A 26,815-nucleotide genomic window follows, 5' to 3' on the forward strand; every position below is an offset into this window, starting at 1 on the left:
CCGAAATGCCGGGATTGTCCCGTTTTCAATACGTACATTCTTACAAGCCGAGTCAAAAATCACGATCGACGAAGAATACGAAGAAGCAGGTCAAAAGAAATCACGACCGTACATTTTGGGACTATATTCAGTTTTAAATTTATCTCTTCAATTTTGCATTTTTTTTCTATTGTATAAAAAAAAATTGAGGAGGGAATTTGCCATTTGCGCAATGATGGGCTTCTTTAATATGATAGAACAACGTTGCCCTTTTTGGCCAGCACCGCCTTTGCGTGGCTACATCAGAAATGTGACATTATCGTATCAACAAAGGGATAGCCAGTTTTGAATGCAAACTGCAAAATGGGAGAATTCGTTTTGACGGGCCATTTTAGCGATAGTTTTGATTGCTGTTCAGCGCAATTAGCGGGTGCAACAGGTTGGCTTTTCTGCTTCAACACACCTTTGTTTTTGTTATGTGCATAATTTTTTGGCTCATGTTGGGAATAACCCCAAATTAGTTATTTATTATTCAAGGTTGATGGCAACGTGTTTTTTTATTTATCAAGGCCCTATATCCTTCCATTAAACAGACACTCCGAGGCTGGCAACAGAGCTGCCTGTACTGGGCAAACTCGTTTGCCAAGCGCCTCTTCGTGTTCCTCTACTCCCCTTCCATCCATTTCATCTGCACAATTCTCACAATGTTTTTTGCTTCCCCGTTCTTTTTTTTCTTTTTTTTTTTTTTATTAAGATTGCCTAATTTACCCTCGTCTCGTTATTCCCTCCTTTCATTGTGCTGTACAAAACTCTTTTCCCATAGTCGCACAATTTATGTGTACACTATGCGCTTTATGGTAACTCCCTGCTGGATCTCTGATTCTCCTCCGCCTTACGACCCCATAAAAATCAAAAGCCCTCGAAAAGAAAAATGAGAAAAAGAACTGCCATGTTTTCAGTTGTGTGTTCTTCCAGTTCTCCATTTTTTACCTTTAGCTCCTTTAAAGGCAGAATTCGTGTTACCGTGTCAAAAACGGAAATTTTTAAAGAAACCAAGAAAAATGAGATGACGTTAGGATGCGAAACAAGACCCTTATCGAGCCACACTTCTTTGTGGTTATTGCCTCTCTTTTTTTTTTTTTTTTTTGCTTTTTGAGACAGGACTAACTCGCATACGTCTTTCTCCATTATGCATTTTTCTGCTTGTGATTGCGGATTTTCACACTAACAACGAGACGTAAATTGATGGGTTGGTTCCATGCAGTTTTACGCCAAAGGGATGGAAGCTATCGATCTAGCATTTGCAAAAGATGGTGTAAAAACCTGAAAGAAAATTGGACGACAAGGTGAAATGGTTTCTATGCTAGAAAAAGTCCTGCAGGTTAGAAAAATAAAAATAAAAAATGAAATCCTACATTTCAAAAACAAAATAAAGGAAAAAGTTTCGAAATGCATACATCAAAGAGCGCTGTGCGTAGAAATGTAAAGAGAGAGAGAGACTCGTGTGTCCGTCCCATGCTGCGTGGGGATGGATATTTTTTTTTTTTATGGTCGAGTCCAAAGACTTGTCACTTAGGCAAAGAGTAATTCTTCTTCTTCTATCCGCCGTTGGCCCGCGTCTCTACCTTTTTTTTTTCTATTGGCTGTTTTGAAATGTGTATTTCGGTTTCTTTTCCCTTTCGGTCCCTATCCATCTCTGTTTTTTTTTTTTTTCTTTCCTTTTTAGCTGGCCCGTGTTACGTTTGTTTGACACCTCCCAACTTCTTTTTTGCAAAACGATTGTGTCTACCAGCCGCGCTTGGGGAGGAAGACAATAAAAAGAAAATTTCCCGTCACATTCTTTTTTTTTTTTGACCCTCTTGAAAAAAAAAAATCAACACACGTGGCCAACCTGAAACACAAATTGCTTTTGGGGAAAAGTTTCTTTTTTCAAATTTATTATATTCTGGAAGAAATGTTTCTTGTAGATAGAAACGTCGTGTTCGTGGCTATAGCATTTTGTGGGTAGCTACCAGTTGAATGGTGATGGCCTCCTTTTTCACCTGCGTTGGGTTGCCCTTCTCGCACGTCATCCTCCCCCCTCCCTCTCTTCAACAAAAATTAAATTCAACTCAAATGAAGTAACATATCAACGAGTTAAAATTTCATATACATACAGAAAGAACACAACACATTCTTTGCATACTTGGTGTGCGTTGGCCCGTATAGCCCCAAGTGAAGCCGAGCCAGTTTCGTCACGCATAAACACACACACACACACACACAACGAGAAGGCAAACAAAATTCAGGTTCAACGGCGTAACAGTTTCGTGTGTCTTCTCCAACTGCACCCTCTGAACGTGTTTCGTTTAATTTTTCAACCTTACCCGTTTCATATCTTTTATGAGTTTAAATCAACCCTTTCCACTCAAGATAAGATGCTTGTAAAAGAAAAGGTGCTGTTTGAATATTGTTTTGTTTCATTATTTCTACTTTTACACTGTCACCGGGTCATCTTCTATGCCTACATTCGGCTTTCTTCATTTCGTGAGCGGCTTGATGGATATTACTGTCCCTACACGTTTTTTACAACCTACCCTCATGTAGTCTGAAATGGCTGTCGGCATAGTATTATATAATACCCCTTCTATTTATAACTCTTTTGCCATGCATTCGTATGCATCCAATATGTTCTATACATCCATTGCCTTGTTCTCTTCCATGCAAGTAAGACGAGTTTCGAATTTCCTGTTTTATTTATTTTCCTCCTTCGTCCTTTTACACAGACAAATGTACAACCATGCTGGTCTTGCAAACACCACTATATCGCATTACTAATGAATCGGATTAACCAGCTGCTTGCTTGCTTTTAAAGGCACAGTTATATAAAAAGAACCACTTGTTATTCTTTCGCTTTGCCTCAATATGTGAGAACGAGCAATGCCATTCGTCAGCATAGCGATCAAACGTTTTCGTGCAACGCGCTATTTGCGTTCTAAAAGCCTTGATCGTCTGATTTATTGTATAAATGCAGCCGAGTTGTTTTTCTCTTTTTCTTCCTCTCTGTCCCAACACTCGGATGATTCCCTGTCAGCAAACGGAGAAAAAAAAAAAAGAAAAATGTGTGAGGAGGCCGCCGAGAACATGTACATTATTTTGCATACGTAATGACTGTTAGTCACCCGTGAAAATGAGAGAAATAAGTGTGCAACGTGAATAAGTATGACTACATAATCAATATATGCATACACACATTGGCTGTGTAAAAATTCGTGTCTGCGCGTGGGTTGCCAAAACTGCGATGTGTCTATAATGGATGGTGTATATTCATTATGATGATTATTTGCTTTTGTCTCTCACTTGACACGGAAACATGAATGCATTGCTTCGTTCTCCAATTCGAAAAGTTTGCTTTTACGTGAGTGACTCTGCAAGTCGACGCGCTGAGCAGTTATTTAACTCCGAGTGTCAAACTATATCATAACGACATAGAAGTTATACTAGAGTTTGTTTTGATCGAAGTTATCGTTTGACTAAGTCTGTTCCCACTTACGTTCGAAGAGCACAATGCGGGATTTTTATTGGCATTCGTGTGCCGTATTTATAGGGGGGAACGCACGTCGTGCGGGACCGTAGACAATTCGAGTACCACCGTACACAATAATTGCCACTGTTGCTTATAATGTATATTTTATGAGTGACATCCTCACAGTCACTTTAAGTTCCTCCTTTTCCTCTCCAATTTTGTTTTTAGGTTTGCTTCCCCGCCCACCCATACTTTTCCCCCATTTTTTTCCCCCTTCTTTATGCATAGGATCACGGCATCTCGCTTTTCTTCCAAAAAAAAAAATGTTACCGTAATCATAACCATCAAGTCCCTTCGCGTTACGATCAGTAGGTCTGTGTCTTTGAGGTGGTGGCCTCTGCTACGGGCTATAATAAACAACAGGGTCGGGAAAAAAGAAAAAAAAGAACAGAAAAATGAAACAAACATTTTAAATGGAGAAGAGGATAAATAAGAATTCATTCGAATTACATAACAACATATTTCTCCCCTTTTTTGCTCCACAACCCCCCGTACATTCACCCCCCCCTCTCACGTGAGAGTGCCTACGTAATCGGACATCCATTAACGTGGTCGTCTGTAATGTTCATTCGACCCTCCTTCCTGTGTTGGCCATTCAGCTACTAGCATTTAATTTTATTCCTCACCTATTTTTTTACCTGTTATTTTTTGTTTCTGTGCTTTAACACACATAGCTGTATCGAATCATAAGATTTCCAATGGAGGATGATCGCTCCTTAAATAAAAATCCTTTTTCCGAAAAAAGGTTGTTTAAAACGAAAAGGCCTGAAGATGGGGGGTAAATCTATAGTAATAATATTCGAAACCATGACGATACGGAGGTTAAAATATAAAATTAAGTAAGACTAGTAAAATAAGACTCCTTTTTTCTTTCTTTTTTAATGATGATAGTACACTATGCGCATCAAACCGAAGCAATCAGCCACACCTGAGGCTGTTAAGACCTCAGCTACCGACCTATCATGATTGCCAAGTTGGTAGACGAGCTGTGTATAGTAGAAACTAGCGGAGAGAGAGAGGCGAGTTCTTTTCTGCACGCACGCCCCACAATACGTGGCGGGCCGGCAACGCAACTCGCAGCAATTCAAAGAGTCAAACATTCGGGGTCAGCCGTGTGGTTCGTGGGAAAAGGAAAAAAACAAAAACAAAAACAAAAAAACTGAACGCCGCTGCTTCTGCTCCGCCATCACCTCGAGCGAAAAGGTGGCCAGCAACGCAGCTCAGGTTGAGGGAAGGAACATCTCCTTGTTGATGAGAAAGAAAACGCTTGTTTTTACTCGGAGAAGAAAAAAAAAACAACACGAAAAGCCTCCGGAAAATGTGGAATTTCTTCAAGAGGTCAATTGTATTGACTGTGTTGTACGCGATTATACGGTGCGTCCCTGTGTATATTTATGTAAGGAAGGGAAAGAGTTAGCAAAAAAATAAAAATAGACAGCGGTAACACTTTGATTGTTAGCTTTTGTATACGTCGTTTGGTCACGTGTCCTTCTTTTCATTTCATTTTTTTTTTTTCAGGTGACTTTCTTTACGCTGAGATACTGAGAATTTGTTTTCTGTTGGCTTTTTTGTTTCCAAGAAAAAATGTAAATCCATTTTCTTTGATTGTCACGAACAATTTGATTGAACGTGACGAAACAAAATTTCTGTTGTTTTAGCCGGAGGAAAACGATATCAGTGCAGTAGCTCGAAATCTATTGGCAAACAATAAGAAAAAGAAAAAGAATTGCGAAATGGAAAAGAGACGTAACAGGAAATGGCTTGCCTTCCAAGAAAAAAAAAAAAAAAAAAAGAGAACAGAGCAAACAACCAAGTTGTTTGCAAAGGTTGGGTGCACTTTTTTTCTTCTTCAAAAGTGATTACGTTGGACGAAAAGGAAGCTTACTCTTCCCCGGTACTTTTACGGCCCTTTAGCAATATTTTTCGTTTTGATCTCGTCCTTCCCCATTTTTCCGATTTCATTTTGCCAGTTTTTGATTACATACGCTTGATGAAAGAAAAACATGGACGTTCTCAATCGACCCCCCCTCAGTTTTTATTCGTATTTTTCTTGTGCGAATTTCTTTTACATTTACGTAGTGGCTATCCGTTATCGCAGCCGAGACGGCCATAAAAAAGGGCTAACTGCAAATATGATAGGCACGTTGTTGTTTGTTTTCGGCCTTACGTTGGGTACTGAAAAAAAAAAGAGAGAAATGGGAAGGATTGCACACGCAAAAGCGGCTGCGAGTCAGCGCTCATTATTTTCTCTTTAACATGCGTGCACCGGAAGAGACCGAGACGTGAGAAAGAGTCGGCATGTCACTCGTGTAGGTGTACACAACGCGAGCCATGTCCAGTTGAATGGCATCGCTGCCTAATTCTAATGAGCTCACGCTCACGTGTGTACGTTCGTTAGGCCGCTAATTCATTGAAAACGAAGCGGGATTATACCCTTAAGGGTGAAGGATTACCGAAACCGAAAGAAGGAAAACAAATGAAAGATACATATGTTTTCTAAAAATGAAGTTATGTGTAACATAAGGCTCACGTCTCGTGCAGGGACGTACACATTTGAACTTTTAGTTTGGTGGTGTTAACCCCCCCCCCGTACTATTTATTATCGTCCTCGAAAACCAATCCTTTCACATCACGCAACACCATCAAAACGAATTTTTTCATGCAAAGGAGGAGTTCAAAAAAAAAAAAAGAAAAAAGAACAACCGCAAAATCCCTTTTGTATGTGTGTGTGTGTGTGTATGTTAAAAGCCCAATGAAAAAACAAAAGGACGGGAGACATTCAAACCGTAACGTACACACATAGCTAGAGTTAAGTACCTTATATTCTTTTACATACTCCGCACCCTCTCGCACACAATGCACCGGTGCCTATTTTATCTTATACTTGTACACACGCAGCGTTTTAAAAGGGACCACCAGGGCCAATAATGGTGGTCCACATTTTGAAGAGTCCCAAAAAAAAAAAGATCTTTTTTTTTTTGTAACTTTATATCGGTAACGTGCAGAACAAACGTACGACAGCGTGAAGCTTTTTTAGATTATAGAGAGAGAGGAAACCCTAGCTATAATCCTTAACCAACGCCCATCTCTTCCTTGGTTATTTTCCTTTTGTTTTTTGTTTTTTTTTCAGTCTCGACAAGCACAGCCCTTTAATCCCCCACCATCACCGCAATCACGAAAACGAGAAGAGCAAAATGTCCCTATTTTTTTTTTTTTTTTTTTACCTAATTTATGTAAGGCTTGTTGTTTGCCCTCCCTCTCCTCTATGGCTGTATAGGTAGTAAGTAGAAAGCAAAAAAAAAAAAAATTAGATGGGGGAATGTTGTTACTTTTATTCTGGCGGCCGTTAGGTGTACGAGTTTAAAAACAAAAAGAATAAAAAAAAAAACGAGAAGAATAAAGGTCTGAGGCGTGCCTAATGAATTTGATAATGTAATAATGGTCGCTATTGTTATTACGTGCCGAGCTAATGAGAAAGAAGGTAAGAAATGGAAAATATTGTCCTGTATACTACACACCGCCCCGGTGCTGGATTATATGATCGTTTGTTGTGCTGGTACCGTAATAGCGCACAGACTCTCTCTCTGTCTCTCGCTCTCTTTCTTGGCTTCGGTAAAAACGTATAGCACAAACGCGAGCATTCGTTTGATGTTGGTCTTTCTTACCATATTACGAACAGATGTGCATTGAATTTAGGATGGGAAGATTGAACATTCTTTAAGCCATTTTTGGGTTGCTGGAACAAAAGGAGACGGTGGCTTAAGATGTCGTGTAATTTGCGCTCGACTCGAGAGCTCTGCCGAGAGCAAAGAGTACGTCTAGCAGCTCCCACTTGAATGTTGAAATAAAATAACATTTTACAGAGAGAGAGAGAGAGAGAGAGAGAGAGAGAGAGAGAGACGAAGCTGTTTTTTCAAATGAATTCAAGAGAAGCAAAGTCGTTGGATTTGGCATTGGCTGTTGTTGGGGGCAGGAAATGCGCTTGTCGATTAAAGTTTCTCGCACTTCTTTTTACAGGCTTATTATTCAGTTGAATGATTTCAAATAGAAAAGAAGGATGTTTGTGGCAATGACTTCATTATAGACACTCCTTTCTCTATTACCAAACGAAGAGGAAACTTGAAAAAAGTATTAGGGGGTTCTCTCCTCTTCTGATTCACTTCCTGCACATTTTACGTGTCTTCTTCTCTTCCTTTTATTTCGAAAACAATGGGAATGAAATGACCTTTTTTTTTTTTTCTCTTTCAACTTGCAATAAACGCTTGATAAAGTGTAATGGTTTCTGAAGAATATGTTTTGACGTTGATCGCCAACAAATGACACTAGCGACTGAAAAAAAGAAAAATCCAATGGTCGTGTTACCCTACATGGAACTGTGTGGGGATGACGATAATGAGCCGTGCAAAATTCAACAGAGTTATGTGGCTAGGGTAATGACCAGGGCTGTTTTATTTTTTTTTTTACGTCTTTTCCCATATAATTTGTGTTGAATTTTCTCTAGTTTTATGGAGACAATTTTTTATTTTCACGTTCATTTGTTTTGTTTCTGACTCTTTATTTTTTGTTGTTGTTGTTGCTGTCGTCTTCTCGTTTGTGTTTGAAATCCTTTTGGTGCATCCCCCCAGCGTAAACAACTGCCGGGGTTGTCGTTTATTGTATCGTGAATTCGTGATGCCCTCTGATGCTCGCTCATTCACAGTGCGCACTCACCTTTTCATCTCCTACAGTTCCCTCTTCATACTGCCCGCCAAACGGAAATTGCTTTTTCGTTTATTTGTCTTTCATTTTTTTTTTCCCCTCTTCTTCTCTTCCTTCTTTTTAAATTTCATTCTTTTTTGGAAATGATATTAAACTTTGTGTTTTACATGCCACCCATCTCGAAGGGAAAAAGAAAAGACGAACGAGTTCTTCGGCATCGCCGAATACTGTCTTCCTATCCACGAAGAGCTTATTACTTTTTGTTTAGTTTAACACACACGAGAAAAGGAAGAACCTTTCATTCGGAAGTCGAAATCTATTGTTTTCCTTTCTCTTGCGAGCGAAACGTTAAACGAAATGTTTCCTCCGCGGCATTCCTTAGAAAATGGTGCACCATGTTCATCATTACGAGGCCGTTTCTGCGGGTTGTTTTCTGCTGGCGAACTTTGTTTCATTCTTTCTTAGAATTGATTATCATAATAATAAAACAATGTAAAAAAAAAAAAGAAAGAAAAACGACTCAAAGGAGAACAAGACAAGCCGATGGGGTTCATACTGGTCGTGGATTAGACACATACCGCCGGGCGGTCGCATTCCGTGGCAACTTCAAACAATTCGATGGAAGACGGAAGAGACGGTTGTGAGATTTATGTGCCTCTTTTTCTATACAAAGTCTCGAAGATAAAAAAAAAAAAAAAAAGGGGGAAAAGAAACATTTCAAACAAAAGCTAACTAAGAAAACTTAAAAATGGAATTATAAATGTAAGGAAAAGTATTTGTGGTCGGCTGGGCAAACACAACTTTCCTTTTCGTTTGTCCTCGTTTTTTTTTTTTTTTTTTTTTATTTTTTCTTCTTGATCCCTGGACCTGAACGGCCCGAAAGCTTTAAACTTTCGCCCTTGTAGTATTTGTGTAATCGTTTCTGATGATCTATTTAGAGAGAATTGCAGAGAAGGGGGAATAAGAAGAGACAGCAGATAAAAATGTGTATATATTTTTTGAAAGATGGAAGAAGCGGACAAGAGGCCAAGGCAAAAAAGGAAAAGGAAAACATCCAAGTCGTGGAGAGATCGCTACAATGGTGGTTAATTGCTTGCATTATATATTATAAAATGTGTACGTGTGTGTGTGTGTGTGTGTGTGTAGAGATATATAGGCGTCGTGACGGGCGCGTTGGGCCTTCGCTACGGAAAGTTGGAGACATTTCTCTCTCCTCTTTCACACCATTTTCCGTGTCAAGTGTTTGACACGTACCCGCTAGCACGGCCATTCTACACGAACCCCCCCCCCCCCTTATTTTTTTTCGTTTTAAATTTATTTATTTTACGGGACCGCTCCTCTGTGGATCTATCGCTGCTCCGGGCTACTGCCGCCTAATTAGCTAAATCCACCCCACCCCTCTCACTCTTACATACATATACATAAATTTAAAAACAAAAAGAAAGAAGGAAAAAAAAAATAAAATCTAATAAAATAAGAGAATGTGATGCGTGTTGGCTAGCCGTTGCTACGTACAGCCATCCGACTGATGTGTGTAAGGACCGATTTATTTCAATACATATGTATATATGAGGAGAGCCATTCCTCTTTTGCTCCGATCAGCTGTTTCTTTTTCTTTTTCTTTTTTTTTCTTTTTTTTTTTTGATTTCTAAAAGAGAAATGTTGGGACGTTTTGGATGGGTCGGAGCGATGCCCTAGCAAGAGGTAAACACTGAACAGCGGTAACTCACGCAGCGGAGAAAAAGAGCGTGACTTCCTACCTCTTGTATAAACACTCTAGCCATCCGCAACGGGAGATAGAGAAAAAAAAAAACGAGATAGATCATATGATATAGACTGCTTTATAATAATTTCCTTTTTCTTTTTTTCTTTTTTTTTTGCCATCGTACCATCTTCTTCCAATGTCTTCCTACATTCTTAACTCACGTGACCTGCGATCGTTTTTGTTTTGTTTGTTTGTTCGTTCCCTTTTAGTTGGTTCTCTTTTCTTCTTGGGAGGAAGAAGTGAAGGATGAGGTCCTGGACATGGGTCGTTGCCCTGATTTGATCCGGTGAAACGGTGTCAATGGATGTTTGGTTGTCCATCAACTTAGCAACGTTGAGATGAAGGATTTGATTTGCAATCGTTTGCAAAACAAAGGTGTGCGACAACTCGTGCAATAAATCCTTTTCTATCGTCCATCGTTTAATGATAAATGTGAAATTTTATTTCCAGTCATTGGGTCTCGTCGTCACTCGGTTGTTTGGCCATCGGCTTGTGTACATCCAACACCAACTGTTTGTAATCACGTTGATTTCCTTTCATCCATCAGACAATTTCTATATAAGGCTTGTATAAGACATCAAAGGAAATGTAGCAATAACGAACGCATCCATTAGTACGTCAATCTGAGAATGAAAAAATAATTCAAACGGAGCGCGCCTTCTATGATGATGTATTAGAGATGTGATGTGAAATGTGCTGGTCGTGCAAGGTTGTGTATAGCCAATGGTTAAGCAACTTGCACAACCTTTTTTTCTTTCTTTTTTTCTTTTGACGTGGCTCATCACGGTCTGACCAATTTTGGGAAGCCCAGGCTAAAAATTGCGTCGTTAACTATTATTTATTTTTATTTTTTTCAAACAAGATGAACGTTAGCCGCTCGATTGCTTTCGTTGTTGGTGCCCTGTTGCACGAACTGGGAGACTTTGAACTTGTCAGATGATGCGGGTCTCTCGCACATGTTGTTCCCATCTAGTTGGATTGTTAGTGGAGATAGAGAGAGCAATTTTTTTGTTGTTGAATATCTTATCTATCGATGATAAATCCGCTGCGGGTCAATATGAGTGACCGCGTTCAACCGCAGCTGTTTATTCCTTACTCACGCACGTTTTTTTTTCTTTTTTGCTCGTCTTTTATGGCATCCCAGGTGCATGGGCTGGCCCAAAGTCTTTTTCAAAAATGTTCATGTTTTTTTTTTGTGTGTGTGTGTGTGTGTCTCTTTTGAGGAAATTGACGGTTAAATTGGCGATTCGATTTCATTGCCCAACAACAAGAACAGCAACGGGGGTTGATTAACATTATTTTCGGATGCTACTGCCACTCCACAACTACTTTGCTAGTGGCGCCAGCTGTTCCTCTGCTCACACATGCGTACGGTATTATAGAAAGCTTCACGGTCTATGAATTATGCAAACACCCCAACTCCCCTTTCCCGACCCACACACGGATACACGAAAAAGAAAATCGGACAGGAGCAACAGCAGCAGCACCATGTTTCTCTAAAGGGTTTCTATATAGCGCGGGCCGGTGTGTGTATGTGTGTGTGTGTGTGTGTACATATAAGGCTCGTTTCACCGTTCGGTCCAAGCGTGTCTGTGTGTTAAAAGAGAGAGAGAGAGAGAGAGAGAGAGAGAGGAAGAGAGAGATACAGATCAATCACCATCCTTCTGACGTCCCGCACAAGGTGGCCGTGTCCTGTATTTTCGTTACATATCGTTATACATCTTCCTCGCCTCCACCCATTCCCCTTATAAGTTGATGCTAATGAAGGACACGGCGACCGTTCCAAGCGCAGACGTCCTAGATAGCCTTCGCTACTGCTATTTGACTACTATTAGGAGTTATATTCATGTGATAGAGCGTATGTATGTATGGCGATAAAGCGCTGTTTTGGAACAAAACTCGTCTATTCCACTATCTCCCTCCTCTCTCGCACATTTTGATTTATAGATGTTGTTATCTTGATTGCATCGCCAGCTGATGTACAGTGTAACAGAACTAGCAGATGAAAAAACTTGGATTCGGGATAGTAGCCAACAAAACGACGAAATTTGTTCTTGATTTATTGAATGTTTTTTTGTTTTGTTTTTTATTCTTTTGCTTCTCATTGGCAATGATTGCCTATCACTTTTATTTTGGCCAGTTAAACGCGAATTATATAACTGGATTTCGTTTAAGTAATAGATTTGAATATTCATGGTTTTAGGTCGACTTGAAAAAGAAAAAAACAAACAAATGACAGTCTCCAGCTTGCGTTTTTTTTTTTTTTGGTGGCACTGACCATTTCCACAGCCTTTTTCGCCTTGGAATTTGCGTACCCCTACCTCTTCCCGTAAATTACCATAAAAATCGTTGCCCTCGAATCGTTATTTTGCATTAGATCCACCTGAATCCCCAAGGAAAAATATTCAAAAATGTTCTTTCTACCTTTTTCTCCCTCCTCTCCCTATAATTTCGACGACCAAAATTTCTTACCCTGCCTCTTCGTGAACGCTTACCCAACCGAAGAGCTAAAATAATAAAAACCTTTTTTTTTTTTTTTTCCTTTTTCTTTCCTAATGCGCAAGCCAAGGACAGGCCGGAATCATTTCGAATGTCTCGATAATGTCACATGCAGATCATACACAAAATGTAACCCGTTAAGAATTATGTTTTTAGAGTTACGAAAGTTTGCTGCTAACATCGATATGTACACAAAATGTGCTGTGCCTTTCTATTGAATAATCGAATATATAGTTAGGACGTGTTGTTTTTCTCTTGTTATCCGCTCGCTGCGATGTTGGGACGCTAAAGTTATTTCTCTGTCTCGCAGCTCGCCATTCTTCTTTTCGAGCTGAAGACAATTACGATCCAACTTTGTCGGTGGATACCATAGCTCATGCTCGATTATGCATGCATAACGCAAACGAGAAATACTGAGCCAACTCCTCAGCGTTTTTTTTTTTTTTTTTTTTTTTTGGCTTACGAAAACTCGGCATTGCACTCGCTACACATCCCGATATATTTCCCCTTCTTTTTTAGCGCACGCTTGAAATGATTAGCGTTTTGAATTATACTTCACGATTTCAATAGCCGGGTCAGTCCGCAAACTCTCTGCCGTGGCCCCGTTCTTTTAGAATAGTGCGTGTGCCAGGCTCTTTTTTTTTTTTTCTTTCCTTTAGCAGTATTCCATCTTTCCTTGTCACGTCTTTTTTTTTTTGTCTGTTCTCTCTGGGTCGATTCCTTTTTTTTTTTTTGCTATGGCGACCGTCCTATTTCTCTCCTCCCATTTTTTTTTTTTCTTTGGTTAAATGAGTATCATCAAAAGAGAGGAAAATAAGGAGAATAAAGTAGTAGGCCAAAAAAGATGTGGGCCTGGTTTTTCACTGAACTTGAATACAAAGTCAGCCATTTATTAGAATGTCTGAAAGTTTTCTAGTGTGTGTGTGTGTGTGTGTGTGTGTGTGTGTGTGTGTGTGTGTGTGTGTGTGTCTTGGTAAGGCTTTATAGCAATAGCAGCGTCTATATCCTATGGAAGACCCGACCGAGTCGACCCCCATTCACCAGCCGCCATTCCATCAGCGGGAACCGACCGTGATTTATACGGAGTAAGCAATCGTGACCAGAGAGAATGAAAGAGCCGATGTTGTCGGCATGGTATAATACTTAACGTACTCGGGGGCCTTCCAATTTTTTTTTTTTTCTTTTCCTTCTTAATATTAGACATTTTTTTTTTCTCTTTTACTCTCTTATTATAAAAAGTGTAAAGGTCTCTGGATACTGTACGTCTATTGTTGAGGTATACACGGCTTTTTTGATTCGGCGGGATGTTGGCTTCTTGTTGTCGGGGTCTCCGCCTCATGTTTTTCGAATGTCTTGGAGCAATAGCGTGGTTCCACGTTTTCGTCCTCATTTATTTTTGAACAACGTTGTTTTGATTAGAAAAATATCAATTTCATGGGGTTTCATTGCCGTTTTTATTTTTCATAAGAATCTTATCTATTTCCCTTTCGGAAGGACCGGAACGATGCGTTCACAAAGATATTGGTCTTGATTAGTCCTCCTCTGCTCTCTTTGGCCCTTTCTATTCGAATCCGTTGTGAACATACCGCAGCTGAAATAACTTAAGCTATTTACACACACAAAAATCTGTTGATGTGCGTACAGTTGTGGCAGCACTAGCGCGTAACGGTGTCATCAACAACCAAAAATGTCGAAAGAGTAGCCAAGTGTGATGGATGGACGCTTGGTTTTCGGTTACACACACACACACACACGCATAAACAAAAGGTGGAAGCTTTTGCATAGGTGTGTTAACGCAACTTTCAATGCTGTGACCGCAGTGAAAATTGCTCTCTTTTTTTTTGTACTATTTTTTGCGGTCGTGATGTTTTTAACTATTAGCGGGAACAACAACAACAACAACAAAAAAGAAAAAGAAAAAGTCAATGGTATGTATAAATAAAGAGAGCCAAAAGCCATTACAAGCATTGCGGGAGGACGGCGATGAATGCGTTTGTTTCTTGTGTGGGACCCCATTGCAGTAAGCTCACTTACTATAATATAGTGGGCTGAGCGCTAGTGTTCATATATCTGTGTCATCAGCTCCTTCTTTCTTTATACTATATGGGGCTGTTGGAATGCCCCTCCTTCTTCATCCTCCCACTTCCCGCAGAAGAAAAAATAAGGAGGCCGTTAGAGAGAAAAAAAAAAAATGAAACAATAATAGATAAATATAGAAGTTTGAAAATGCGGCCAGCCAAAAAGAAAGAAAAAAAAAAAATGAAGAGTTTTATTTTATTTTATTTTATTTTATTTTGGTGGAGTTGTTGTTGTTACAACAAGTCCAACTCATCATCACTATCATCATCATCATCGTTATCGTCGTCGTCGATGAGTTTTTCGTGTGTGTGAGTTCGAGCGCGTACATATAACTGCCGTATATAGAAATAACCGTGGACAAGGGAGAAAAAAAAAAAATAAAAGAAACGACTTCTTGAACAAAAAATAATAATAGTAAGAAAAATGGAGCTGTTATTATTTAGCGGAGGAGGAGCGAAAGGAGGAGGTCTCGGTCGTTTTACAGAATGACGTCCGATTCCGCGCACCCGGTAATGCGTTTGGCCGCACTTTGAATGGGAAACCGCCTTTCTCTTATCCTCGAATCCATCTAAATTGACATGGACTTGTACTATTTATCTCTACATTTTTTTTTTTTTTTTTGAAGGCAGGGCCCGACTGAATGTGGGCAGCGTGTGGGGTTGAATATCTCACAGCCGTTCTATTCCTGAGAAAACGCTTGGTTAACCAAGGGCGAAATGACACAGTGGTTTCCTTTCGATAGCACCGCACGGCCCGGTGTGTGTCTATAAACGTTCCAGCTGGACGGAAAAGACACGTAAAAGAAAATTTGTAAGTTTGAGAAAAAAAAAAAAAAAAAAAGATTTTGAAATGCGCAAATTTCTTTTCCTTTTGAAACTGACAAAAAAGAAAAGGATATTGAATTGAATGGAAAAGAATTAACTTTGCAGCGTGAAGAACACAAAAAAAAGATGCGTTAATTTTTTTTGTCTTCTTGTTTTGGCAAGTATAGAAACAGACGGTATTCGTCCGTAACGGGTTTGTGTCGTCGCATTGTCAAGCGATTTCTGGTTCAGTGATTCTGTTGGCACTTGTCCGCAGTGTTTGCGCGTGTTTGCATTCGACAACCGCAACAAATGTCCTAACTCCCTTCGCAACAAACACAGTAGCTCTAAAACTATATGGTGTATTCCAGCTATTTTGACAATCCAAACATAAAATGCTAAAAACAAAAAACAAAAAAAGAAGAGCGAAAATCATGGCCAAGGGACCGGAGCAATACAGTTTTGCTACTCTACCAATTGCACGTGTCCTCGTCTGGCAACGTCGTCCCGCTGTTCTGCGTTTCAGAAATCTCATTCCCGCTCGCTTGCCACACGCAGTCAGTAAAAGAAATTTGAAAAAAAAAAAGGAGAAGGAAGTAAATAAAGAAAAGAATTGAAACGCTGGGCTTTGGGATTGATGACTGAGTGATTCAGCCCGCGCGTTCACGCTCCGTAACGGACGAACGGCATTCCATATACCGCCGTGTTATTTATATCTATATATATTTTTATTTTTGAAAAGGATCAGCGAGAGAGAGAGCGATGAGCTCGAGCGATCTGTCGTGCAAATGTCACAGACGCTAGAGAGAATCGCGTGAGCTAGTTGTATTGTATACGAATTTACAACGACGTTAGGAATTTTTTTTATCGATTACAACAACTGAAACTAGAATATAAAATAAAAAAAGAGCAGTGGTCAATTTTCTTTCGTTTTTTTTTTTTCACCCATTCCTATCTGTGTTTGCGTCTATCATTAAAAAAAAAACCAGTCGTGCGTGAAGCTCTGGATCGTTTGAAATGATTTTAATCCCGTTGTGTCAATGCCAGCAAAGGAAAAAAAACAACAACACGCAATTCAAGTTTCTCTTCGTTTATTTTCATTCTAACAAACGATTTCTATTATTACGTTTAATGATGACTCTCTCTCTGTTTTGCAAACACGAGCTGTTTTTAGCCGTGTCTATTAGCTGCATCCAGTTTAGGCTGTCAGGGCTGAGAGCACGGTGATGAAATTATCTAATTGCTTTTAATTGACTTTTATTCTCTTTTGTCGTGCACCACCTTTTCTGTGTTTTTTTGGGGCCGGGTCGGCTCTGACGCTCATCGTAAAACCAACAAACGAAAATGAGGGCCGATGTGTGTGTATATATACGCAATCCACAGCTTATATAGACATAGACGTTAGCCGCCGTCCAAGAGGAAAATTACTTTTCTTTTATTTGGCTTTGGCCGTGTTTTTTTATGATTTTGTTTGACGTTTACGAGACGAGACGATTATCAATCAGCTTTGATTGATATTCACGAGTTAATCTGCAGTTTGGATTTCAACCACGAAAAGGCCGTTACGATTAGTGTACGTTATTGTCCATTGAGTTTTATGAGACTCGAAAAGGAACAAACTCGTTGAGAAATTGGCCTTCTTAAAAAAAAAAGGAGAAACAATAAAAACGGGGCAGACATTTCGTATTCGAACAGGCGGAAACATGGGCGGTGTTGAGTCTTTTTTTTTCCCGACCCTTCGTTTTTTTTCCTTTTGAAATGTTAATGGAGAAGGAAAACCAACACAAGAAATTGTCTCAGCTCTTTGCCTTTTATCAAATAGGCTATTGATTATGGCCAGATGTAATTGTAGCCAAATATTTTGACTGACTACCGTCATCTTACCGAAATAGTTAAGATGCATTTCACAATAAAGATGTCATGGCTCGCGCCAAGCGAAAGCAACTCGTGTTTCATTTCGTTCTCTTCATTCACTCCTCTCTCTCTCTCTCTCTCTCCGTCAACCGTTGATCCATCTCGCTTTTCGTGAAAAAAAGAATCCCACTAGAAAAAAAAAAATAATCACGATGACAATAAAAAAAAACAACCGCATGCAATTCTTTGATTTTCATTTCACATTTATCCGCATCTGTTGGCTCCTTCACCCGTCTTCTATTACTACAACGGAGATTGAAACACGCCTCCGTGCGCACGGGCATAAATAATATATGGACACACGCGGGATATCTACACAATTTTGATTTTTCCAAGATTATTTTTTTTTCCCTCTTCTTATGTTTGGTATTTATTTGTATAGAGTTCGTTCTCCCTTCTTTATTTTTCTTGGCTTCTTGTTGTGACTGTCGTGTTTTGAAGTGGTCGTGATGTGCGTGAAGGTGCGTGACTGAGATGCGTGCGACAGCCAGCAGATCGCGCGCGCGAAGGCCGCCCCGAAAAGTCGTTCTAAAAATCGTCGGGAATTGTATCTATCCATCTTTTGAAATAGACGATAAACAAATAAAGTGAGTCCACCGAAAAAATAAAGGGGGAAAGATGATGGTATATCCACTATGACATTGCAATTCGATGGCGGCCTTCAACTGCAAATCGGAATGAAAAGAACACAACAAAATAGTGAACCTTTATTCTTTCGTTCTTTCTTATAGGCCAACTATTTTTAAGTTTTATTTTTTTTTTTTTCCTCCCGGTTAGTTATTTGACAATATTTTTCGGCGATACGGTCGACTTGTTTTTTTGATGCCAAAAACTTCCAATGTCGTTCATTGTTGTTTTTTTTTTCTCGCTTATTTCGTCTCGGTCCTTCCCTTCGTTTTTAGTCCCGTGTTCCTTTTCTCCTTCATCTGTCGTTGACTCGTCAAAGTCTCGCAGACTTTGACTTCCAAAGAAGCAACGACCGCAAAGCCACAAGTCACTGCGTTTGTTTGTTTTTTTTCATCGCTTGTTATAGCGAAGCGCGTTCAAAAGTGTCGGCAAACTCGACTATGTCTTTTTTTTTAAAGTCTTATCTCGCTAAGATTCTTTTACATCTTTATCTGTTCATCTGTGATGCATTACGAACAAGCCTACGCTTGTCTTTCAATTCCCCGAAAAATAGATACATTCACCTTTTCTTTTTTGTGTTGTTTCCTCCACATTGTGGTATCGTGTATGTGGCCTGCATAAGGCCCCCCGTATCAATCGTCTTAGGGGATCTGGCAATCCAGAGGTATTAAGCTTGCCCAATGAATAGAAGCTTTCAGTTGTTGTGTGTACGTGTGTCTATGCCACTCTGGCTCGTCTTTTGACATTTTCTAAACGTCAAGAACGCGCTCAACTGCATCTTCTTTTTTTTTTGCTCGTGCCGTGTGTCTCTATAATCTTTTCGAAATTTCGTTCGTGTCAACTTTGCCTCTCCCCAACTGCGTTTCTGATGGGAAATAGCAGATGGGTAGGAGAGCGAAACAAACAAGACGCAAAACTTTGTTGTATATATATATATACATACATGTATAATGGTAGTATTATATATGGGTCGGTATCGTGAGTGCGTAACGGAACGGAACAACTTGCATCATTTAAAAACCTTGTTTTGCTTCCTCTCCGATTGTGTGGATGCAAAATCGAAATGCAATTCAATCACGTTGTTTAGAATTCGCCTTAATGTTATGTAGTACTTAGTTGTTGTTATTACGTAGTTCGTGTGGCCGTGATCACGCGCCGTTGCTTCCTCTGTCTACTCGATCGAAAAGGAAAGTTTCGTCGCTTACATTATAATGCCACGTATCAATATTGATTGTTGCTCCGCTTCTCTTTTTCTTATATACATCTATATTTTTCTTTTTCCATTTTGCTTTCATCCCGTCTTATACGACACGAACGAGGGCAACAAAAATGAAAGAGGATGCGGGAAAAAATCCATTGTGTCGTCCGGGCGCAAGGATTTGTTGTCGCCGTTCTAACGTTAATGCCGGACAAGCAATCAGCCCGCACAAAAAAAAGGGAGAAAGAAGAGGAAAAGAGGAGGAAAAAAAAAACGTTATTAATAGCACAAACATTGTGAACGAGTTGCTCAATAGAGAGGAAACTTCTGCGTGTGTGTGTCCCAATCGGCGCGGTATATATATCAAACGTGCATACGCGTTTATGTGACGAGTATTTCTATCCAGGGATGATGATGCATGGCGCACCCAAAAAACTTTTGAATGATCCGGTGACATGAAAGGGTCCGTCCATGGCGGCTTCAGCGTATAGCGGCTCTGTGTGCAATGGTAGATGGAATTACATGTATATAGCCTTTAAAAAGAGAGAAAGAGAAAAATATTTGTAAGCCTTGCTTGTCGTTCGTAAATGCGACGGACGAGGACGTGCCGCTTGCCTGTGGTAGCAGCTGACAAACATTGAAGCTGGCCACCAGAATGAGCAGGGAAAAAAAGGGGAAACGAAAACGAGACATGATCTTCCACTCTATTCCATTTTCGTTTTCTTGAAACGAATCCTGTTGGACTGCTGATGGTCGCTTCTTTTTGTCAATATTTATACACGTGACGTGTGGCCATGGATCCGATCCCAGCCAATCTTGCATTCCGTTGTAGAAAAAGTTTCTGTTATTTTTGTGAGTTTTTTTTTTCTTTAATCTCATAGCTCTTCTCAGCTGCGTGTGTGTCCTGAGATTGATTTGATTCCAAACTCTTCCTAATCGATACAGTCAATAACAACGACCGGTCCGGGGAGTGGCCGATGCGTTCCCTCTAGTTTTATTCACTTTGCATTAATGACGATTCGTTCGGAAACGGGAACATCTGCTATGCTTGATACAATGCAGTATCGGTATCTGTCTAGAGCAGATGTTAAACTCTCGCCCCGTAGGAGAGCAGTGTCTCGTTTGGAACCTGTTATTCTCCTATGTTTTAATGAGGCTCTACCTGGTATTGGTCGTGTGTTGTAATCCGCTGGCAAACGAGAAACTGTTGAAAAAGAAATGAAACGGAGTTTAAAAATGAATAAACAAGTTGCGAAACTACCTTCCCCTGTGGGTATGATATGTCGTGTACGTGTTGCGTAAACGCGCTGGCCATCAATGAATAATGACGGATTACCACCGTGCGCTTTATGCGGCCGCATTCGTGTTTGTTTATTTAACGAAATGGTGCCACGATTTACGGAAGAGGCGATTCAACGAATAGGGAGATTGATGGTAATGGGTAGTCTGGAAAAGAAAAGTTTATGTAACACGGTAGAAATAAGCGGACCGGCTAATGTACCGATTCAAATAAAGTATAGTAACATAAAAATAGATGATGGAGAAAAAAGAAATGAAAAAAAGATTTGAAAGATAAAAAGAAAATGAATCTGAAGAAGAAAACAAGGTAAAAAAAAATGGAAAAAAATTTAAAAAAAAGGTGAAAAAGAAAAAAAAAAAGGTAATTTTTCAAATTGCTGTAACTTGCCGTATCTCCGGCTATGAGCTCAGAACAATCTCTTTTGTTTTGTTTTTTTCGTTATTATAATGATTTTCTTTTTTTCTGTTTTCTTATTTTCTCTCTCTCTCTCTCTCTCTTATTTTGATTTCCCTTTCCAAAACTTACAAACACAAATATTTTCTCCCCCCCCCCCCACCATTTTTTTTTTCCTACCAACATAGTTTCTTGGCCCAGTCCCATATGAACAGGTGATTATAACTGAAATGAGAAGTGGGAAGCACATCCACGGGGCGTATTGTTCTTTTTCATTTTCAAAACTTTTTTTTTTCTCTCTCTTGTATATTTGTATATGTGTTGGAACGTCCGCCCGGGTTCTGTGTGTGTCTGTCTAAGCGTTAATTCATTGTAATTTATGAGTGGAAAAGAGAGAGAGAGAGAGAGAGAGAGAGAGAGAGAGAGAGGCCATGATGAGCAGAAGGTTATACTACCCACACACACACAGAGAACGTGATTGGTGTCGGGAGTCGTAATCAGAAACATATAGAACCTGTAGCTGTCTGCCTTTTTCACTCTGTTCCTCCCTCTTAACGGCGTCGAAACCCGATGATGTTTGTGATTTTCACTCTCCAAAATTATAGAGTTCCGTAGAAATCCTTCATGAGACTAGTGCAGCTGATCCCTCTCGTCAGCTCCCGACATAATCCAGCGCGTTGCACAGTCGTGCCTATGCTGAGTTTTTACTCTAAAAAAAAAAAGATGAAACGTTATTTAAAAATGCAGTTAAATAGACACGCAACTGCGATCTGCTTCGGTCGGTATGTCGATGGACGGAAGAGGGGAAAAAAAACAACAACAACAACAACACGACTCAGAGTTTGTGCAGGAAGCGGAAAGGGTGTGTTCTTAATGCGTGTGTGCATATATGCACAACCCACCAAACATTTTTTTTTTTCGAAATGGTTTGAGGGTAACATAAAAAAAATAAACATGTCGGATTTTCTCCATCGTATAGGTATAATGTATGTCTACATCATCAAAGCTCTACGTAAAATAATAGTCTGGCTTTATCTCGTCACTTGTGCGTGATATTTTTCTGCAGCGTTTCATAGCATGATACCGGTACGCCTACTCTCGTTACACAGAGAACAACAGTAACACACGTACACACAAATAAATAATAATACTCTTTTCTTTGATGAAGCATATAACACTATCTGAACATTTTTTGCTACGTGCCACTTTTACATGTGAAAAAAGGACGTGAATCTCTTTGTGGACATCGACAAAATTAAGATGGGCAAGGGTATAAGGAAAATATGCATAGAGTCATATTGGTGACTAGCATCAGCTACTGGTTTTTTATATTAGTGGTAAAAGTTTATAGGTTTTTTTTGGTTTTTTTTTAAGTTTTGTGTGATTTTCACACTCGGCCGATGTGACGTTTAAAACCAAACTTTTCACCCAGCTCTTAATGTATGGATATTAGACGTTGTATTGTTTTTTTTTTATTCCCTTCCCGATATGGAAATATAACATAATGATGGCTACTTCGTACCGGCCATTTTCTTTTAAATTTTAATCGTTTTTCTTTTGTTTGTTTCCATTGTATTCTAAGCCGTCCAGTTTTCGTTCCTTTTCTTCAGCCATATCAACGAATAAAGTCGTTAGGGTTGCGAACGATTGTTTTCCCAAGTCTTTTTCGTCCGCTTCCTTGGCCATGCTATTATTATTAAGTAATAAATATAATAATAGATTTAAAAAATATATATGTTATATAGTGGTGACCGTAAAAAGAGATAGGGTTGATGTAGTGTGAATAACAATCGAGCGGTATGCTTGTTTTAAAAAAAAAAGTTCGGAAAATATGGGCTGATTCTTCGTTGACAACACACACGAGAACAATAATTTATAAGATAATAGTATAGTAAAAAAAATGATTCTCTGTCATGGCTGTTTTGTTTTCTTTTTTTTTTTATCATTCTCGTGCAGAGAAGCGTAACAACACCAAAGCGTGTCTTTATTGTACTGTTATAATATCACAGTGGCATTCTCGCTTGTATTAGCATATCGAATGTAGATATATTTTAGCCCGGTGGTGTGGTCAGATGTTTTTCTTTTATTTATTTTTTCTTTCCATCCCTTTCATTTATCGTCGTGTTGTCTCCGTGAGGTGGACATCCGCTTGCCGTGTGCTGCAACTCATTCACACTATTATACACAACAGCAACGTCACAAGGCTCAATCGTGTGTTTCTTTTTCTTTTTTTGAAAAAAATATACAACAATAACCACCGTTGGTTATCGTCTTTCTCATTCTCCATCCGCCCGCGTCTCCGGTATTCATTGTTGGCGACCTCCGTTCGTGAATCTTTGTCCCGAAAAACGTTTCAATATTTTATCATTCAGTTTGACTTTTTTTTTTTCTGTTTTCCCATTTTTTATTTTTTAAACACTACGGTAGATTTATCATTCTATTATTTTGCCTGCTTCCACCAAAAATGCCACATAGAGACCGTTTCCCATTTACAGGTTTCAAAAGGTAGAGATGTGATAGATATGAAAAGAGACATTGTGTTTTATTGTTGATTGTAATCGCATTGAATGTGTTACAAGGCTAATAGTGCCACACAACTCTTATTGTCGGTTCCCATTTTTTATGCGAATGAAACGGTTGACCCCAACCGAGCGTTTACACATGTGGATACATAGAATTTATTTTCCGTTCAATTTTTAGCATATCCATTTGGCCTGTTGTCGTGATTGCGAAACAGTTCATCGGACTATGTTATTACGATCGTTTTCGCATTTTCTCTTTCAACTCCAAATTGGGAAGAAGTAAGTGTCTGTTCGTGTTTGTTTTCAGAATGGGAGGAGTTTGAATTCGTGTCTAAGAAAAACGGTTCTTAATATTTCAGGGTTAAACGTACCGCAGAGGTGAACCCATTTCGCATTTGACAATCTCCCCTGTTTGAAGTATTCATTTTCATCGCAGATGTTTCCTTATTATTCGATTCATTACGGCCAATCACCTTCGGCTTTGGGTTGCTCGATTTTAATGTGGTGAACAAAACATCTCTTTCTTGTCCATCACGAGGATTGAAGAAAAGAAAGAAAAGGAGGAGTTGAATAGGGGGAAAGAGATTGACAGCCGGCACATACAACTTGATAATAATAATGATAGAGAAAGTACAGAGAGGAAAAGGTGAGTGGTTATAAGGTGGTTAGAGGCGCACCCCTCTGGAAAAGCTGTTTTGTATACATCCGCATGCCATCAGTCTCGTACAATATCGATGCTATACCGCCTCCTTTGGGCTCCCAGCTTTTATCCATTGAATGTACGCGTATTCCAAGCTGCTTGATGTTTTGCTTCCCCTTTCTTCTCAACCATTTTTCTAACACTCATTTTTATGTGTGTCCATCACATGCTAATACCCCACAGGCTCTGGACGACGTGTCCTCATGTGGGGGCATTTCTAGAAGATGAAGAGGCCATAGTTCGTCTTTCACTTCAAAACTCGAGTTAAGACAGACAGTCACAAATGTCAGGCAGATGTTTTAATCCTCTATTCCGATACAACCAAGTTATTTAGTCCCGCCGAACACACGTCACGGACGTTGTTTAGACTTGCCGGAAACAGTCGGGAGTCGGGACTTCGATAGGAAGTAAAGAGAAACGCAACTTTAATTTTAATGGTCGTGCATGTGGGGCGGAATTACATGAAAGAGAAAACGACTTTAGACAATACAGTTGTAGAAGAGAGAGGGTGACCTGAGTTCACCTGCTTGGTACAGCCCTATCATTATCGCATTGAAGCAGAACAGGAATGAACGATGGATGGTCTGCTGTGTATATAGAAGGGCATGCCCGACACAACCGACGAAAAAAATAAATAAATAAATAAGCGTAGGTAGGGAAGGTTATTGGATATTTATTTATGTAATTTTATTAATATTTTGTTGAAGGAGGGAAAAATTCAAGAGGGGAACGGTGTATGGAAGAAAAATCGTGGAAATCTGATTACAATGTTTGACGCCCAACTGTGTGCATTCCCTGATGATTCATCCATCTCTTTTATTTATTATATTCTTACTCTTTTTTTTTCTCCTTTCGCTTCGCTCTTTTTTTTTAGTAGGGCTGAACGATCCTCTTGACTCGGCCACTTTAGGTATTAACTTTATTTGAGTTGTACAATAAGAGGCAAAAAGGCGCTTCTGCCGAGAAATGATAAATAATGTACAGTAAGGCATTTCATATTGAAGGAGGATGTAGAAGCATAGATTAGATTCTTGGAATAGTTCTTCCACCTCATTTCTTATTATCTCAATCCATCTTGCGGAACAGCCGATGAAAAATTACGAAACTGGGCAAACCAGAAATGCGGAGGGAGGAAGAAAAACCCCGACTATAAAATCAAATCAGAGAATTGCCTCGGGAAAAAAAAAGATGATGACGCGTCGCCAAGGTTTTTGGTGAAATCAAATAATAACGAAATAAAAAGAAAAAGAAATAAAAAGAAAATTCGGACAGCAGTTGAGAGCGGATATCCGACAAATGGCCTCGCTGTCACCATGGATCCATAGCGGTTCGCTCGTCGTGAAGTGTTTCAGCTGGAAAGTTTTGACTTCCTTTTATTATGTTGTGCATGTACAACATTCAGACAGTCTATACGTTTCTTCTTTTCTTTTTTTTTTTTCCACGAATAGTAGGTTGTCTGGTTGCATTTTAATTTATTTGATCGCGCTCCTTCCCCCCCCCCCCCCCACCCTCCACTTTTTTATGATTAGATTTCTGCGTTTGTGTCGTATTGTTGTTGATGGATTCCACGGTCGTCAATTTGGAGACGAAAGACGACCATGTCGTTGGCCTTCTTTTTTTCCCGCACAGGATTGACGTCTGACTTTCTTGTGTCTCGTTACCAGACGACACACAGTTATGCACGACTACACGTCATGGTTGTATTGCTGGAACTCTTTTTTTTTTCTCTCTCTTTCTCTCTCTCTCTACAAGAACGGTGAAATAAAGTAAGAAAGGACGTTCACGTTCACGCTAATTTGAAGGGGAAAAAAAATGTTTTTCCTCGAGGCGAAGTGCAATGTTAGACACACAAACAATACAGGCTCTGATTTCAGTGACCCACACACAAGAATGTCTGATGTAACGGCAGTCCAATCAGACTGTCGCGCTTTTCAGTTTAATTGCGATTCAGTTTGATGTTATTCAACTGTACAGGTGTTGGGATTCAACCGAACTTTGTTAGCTGTTGCATAAATAAACACGTTTAAGTTATTCTGCTTTTTTTTCCCAAATGTTTTTTTTTTCTTTTGGGGGACTATTCAAGTCGCCGGCGAGAAAAAAAAAATATGTCGTCCCTATCGAGACTTAAATCAGCCTCGTTGAGTATAAATATATTTATACAAACACATACGAATACAGCGTGTGTTGTTATATAGGTGTGTGTGTGTGTGTGTGTTGGTGGTGCGCAGGCCGTTCCATCGTATTTCACGTTGTCTTAGTCCCCTCTGCGGTTTTCACGATTTGAGCGTGCTTTTCAGGCTTTAATATACGAGACATGTAAACACCCGCCTCTCTCCTTTTTTTTTTTTTTTTTTTTTTGCTTTTTCCAACCCCCCCGGATAATGTCCCTGTTTTCGATGTACTCCGTGCGGGAGGAGAGAAGAAAAAAAAAAAACTGGCCAACCATTGCGGATAATGTCTACGCATGCAGGCCAGTTTCATATATTTTATCAAGTCTTCCACACACACACACACACACACACACACACACACAGGAAAAAAAAAAGCTGGAATATGTGTATTCATAGACGACGACCAACGACGGGGGGTGTGTATGTGTATAGAGAGAAGGAAAAAGATGGCGTTAGTTATATACACAGAGGACAGGAAAGAGTTCTTTTTTTTTTTCTCTCTCTTTCGGGGTTATGGAACAAGCCAAAATGGATGGAAATATCAGGAGAGAAGGAGGGTGCAAGTGGACATAAATAGTGTCCACGTCTGCGGTCCCTTCATA

The 26,815-nt window shown here is 39.6% G+C and overlaps 1 long non-coding RNA gene across 1 annotated transcript; it reads left to right on the plus strand.

Moving 5' to 3' along the window:
• The first annotated feature begins 424 nt into the window (after window positions 1–424).
• On the plus strand, window positions 425–26,548 carry LOC132088188 (uncharacterized). Its single transcript, XR_009421495.1, has 2 exons — window positions 425–930; window positions 26,460–26,548. It is a non-coding gene; the product is annotated as an uncharacterized LOC132088188 (long non-coding RNA).
• Window positions 26,549–26,815: the final 267 nt, after the last annotated feature.

The sequence above is a fragment of the Daphnia carinata genome, chromosome 7, assembly GCF_022539665.2.
Source record: "Daphnia carinata strain CSIRO-1 chromosome 7, CSIRO_AGI_Dcar_HiC_V3, whole genome shotgun sequence".
Taxonomy (NCBI): Eukaryota; Metazoa; Arthropoda; class Branchiopoda; order Diplostraca; family Daphniidae; genus Daphnia; species Daphnia carinata.